Raw genomic sequence first — 3,373 nt, forward strand, 5'->3', positions numbered from 1 at the left:
AAGAGACGCAGTTTGTCCCGGACTTTAGCTAGAATGGAAAAAGACACAAAGCTGGAGTTATTCTGTGTTTACGCTGCACAGCTGCCTCTTCTTCTCTCATTCTCTCCCCCTCCCTCTCCTGTTGCTACTTGAATCATGAAACTGATCAATGATCAGCTGATCGTCTCTCTTGTTTATTTATCGCCCACTTTGTGCCAGAAAGAGGAAACCAGCAGATGTCGCGCTAAACAACAGCAGCACGTTTAAGCTTGATCAGCTGTTGTTAGAATTTATTTAATATTAATTTCTAGTATCAGCTGATGTTTGCTGGAGCCACAGCTGTAAAGCTGCTGGTCATGATGTCGGTTTGGATATGTGGTGAGAGGGAAACGTGAAGATGAAACCAGGAGATGTCCTTACTGAATCATCAGAGCTGAACAGGTGATGGAGAAACAGGTTTACCTTTTAGGTGACATGAATGAGTTGAAGGGAAGTTATGAACTGTTTCTGAGAGACAAATAACACCAGCATCCTTTTCTAAGCAGCTGACAGCTGGTAACTGTGCAGGGGCGGATCTAGCAAAGTGTTGCCAGGGGGCAGGTAGGGCATTAACAGGGAAAGGTGGGGCACAAAGAAATACTTTTCTTTCTTATTCTCATTTAAAATATCTAGCTTTTATTAAATAATTATCTAAATCTTACAACCAAAGTTTTTATCTGACGTAAAATGTATAGAAATCATACATATACCAACAAGACTGTACATCACTGTCACAACAGCATTTGTTTTCAGTCAAAGGCTTTATGGCTTTAATACCTGGGGGGCCCGTCTCTAGTCAAAATGCCCGATTTTCTGTCCCAGTCCAGCCCTGCAGGTTAATACTGGCAGTGTCACCATGCCAGCTGACTGGATTTCATCATCAGCCAGTGTTGTTCTTTATCAATATTACCAAAGTTTACCATAAGGCAGCATAGAAAGTATTTACTTGCCTTTAGGTTTTATTCAAATGTTAGTCTTTTCAGTTGTTTCCCCACTTTTTTCCTGTTTCACAATCAAACACCAGTTTGTGAGAAGATTATCTTCTTTTTTTAACAGGCAGATAAAGTTTTGTATTGGCTAATTTGTCAATTGTTTGTTACAAATGTTCATATTTTAATATTAAAAAATGTTTTTGCCCAAAACATATGTGTACTATATGTCAGTAAAAATACTATGCAAATATTGCTGTCCTTGAATGCTGAGTAAACACTGACAAAACACTGATTGTATCTCTTGTCCTTTAGCAACGCAGTATCTAAAAACTTTGCACAGTAGTGGTTAAAATCTCATTCTAATAAGAGTTAAAAGCGCATTCGGTTATTAGGTTTACAGGGTTATTGAATTATGGTTAATAGAATTGTTTTTAACATTATCTGCCAATTACATCTGCCACCCTTCTCCAAATCTGTGCCCCTACCTGGCCCCCCCAACAAAAATTTTCTAGACACGCCACTGAAGAAGTGAAACAACTGCCTTATAGTATCTTAGAGGTTTTACATGGATTTTTAATATAGGTCACTGTGTTACTTTATAGAATAGTTTGCTGAAAAGCATCAACGCAGTTATATTTCTCTAAATGTCAATCACTTGTGAAATGTTTCTTTCCTCAGGATAAGGGATGGGTATTGATAAGATTTTCACGATTCCGATTCCATTTTCGATTCTGTTTAACGATTTGATTCTTTATTGATTCTCTTATCGATTCTTTTAAAAAAAAAAAAAGGAGAACACAGAGGTCGATTAGCTTAGAACTTTCTTTTATATCTTCTCTTTGAACAAGGTAGAAATTTAGGAGTAACATGGCCTTACAAACCCAACAGTGAGATCTTAAGAGATCCAGCCTATGGCTCTTCAATCGGGTGTCACAGGGTCCCCAGGAAAAAAAAATGTAAATGTAAAATAATAAAATAAATATTCTTCTGTAGCAATAACAAAGTATAACATAAATTATTCTGTGGCAATTACACAAGAATATCCAGTAATGTCCCTGCCTACAATTAAACACATTCACTTACCGAAAATCGGGGGCATCTGCTGTGGCAAATGGGTGCAAGCCTTTTACCACAAACTGAGTCACTGCTCGGTGACATTCGTCTATCCTGGCCTGAAAGGAGACGCTACCGGTAGACTGCAGCGAGAACTGCCAGCATCTGAGCCAGACTCTGTCTGTCTGTCTCATCATGGTCACCTAAATGCACAGTAATGGAAGGTTTTGTAATAAGGCAGATCGCGCTAACATAATATGCACTGTTAGTTGATTATTTACCTGCCGCATTAACGGGAGAGGACGTGCAAACGTTACCGCTGCTGCTGGGTTGAGATTCACGAGTCCGGAGCGGAATTAAAAACACGACATTCATTTAAGGTCATTGCGTGTTTTGTGAGCAAATGCTTTTGCATATTCGTAGTGTTTCCTCTCTTAAATGAAATATCTACTTTGCAAGTATTGCAAGTTGCCCTGTTTGTCATCCGTTCTCTTAAAGTATAATCAAACTTTTGAGCGTTTGAGCCGCTTAGGCGCCGTGTTTCCTGCCAGGTAAATGATGCTCCGCAACGCGGTGACGTCATTCGGGTCGACTGGAATCGATAAGGGAATCGTTTGCAAAAATGGCAAACAATTCCAAGGAATTGAAACAGTTCGCAACAAGAGCCGGTTTTCGATACCCATCCCTACTCAGGATACTATCTCCAGCTGGGTTGTCATCTTCATCCTCCCCATCAACAGTGCCTTCAACCCCATCCTGTACACCTTGACCACCAGAGAGCAGGTGGAAGTTTTACTCTGTCATTGGCAGAGGAGACATACATTAAAGAAAGACGGCAAAAGCCTTACCTCGTCCAGATCTTTATGGTGACGTCACAAGGTCTGTGCTACCAGCCACCCGTTTACCTCCAGCAGGTGTCACTTATAAGCACAGAACCTCGCTATGCCTGATGATGTATTTGTAGAGATACAGCATTTTGTAAGCTAATTTTTATTGTTTTACTTGATCTTTAAGAACAAAGTGTGCTTCAACAAGACTTCAACAGACTTTTGCTTGGAAATAATCAGCAGTCACTGTGCCGTCTCCTCGCGCTCTGACATTTATAAAATGTGATGACAACCCCAGAAACAAACACCAACCACCCTCAGCATGTGACTGTCTCATCATGCCGTTCAAGCTACATGTTGACTTTATATTTGCAATGAAATTTGAAAGGAAACCATTTCCATTTATTCACTTACGTTCAGTGTTGGGGAGTAACGGAATACATGTACCGCCGTTACGTATTTAAAATACAAAATATGAGTAACTGTATTCCATTACAGTTACCGTTTAAAAAGGTGGTATTCAGAATACAGTTACTTTGTTGA

Source organism: Astatotilapia calliptera, chromosome 7 (assembly GCF_964374335.1).
Source record: "Astatotilapia calliptera chromosome 7, fAstCal68.1, whole genome shotgun sequence".
Taxonomy (NCBI): Eukaryota; Metazoa; Chordata; class Actinopteri; order Cichliformes; family Cichlidae; genus Astatotilapia; species Astatotilapia calliptera.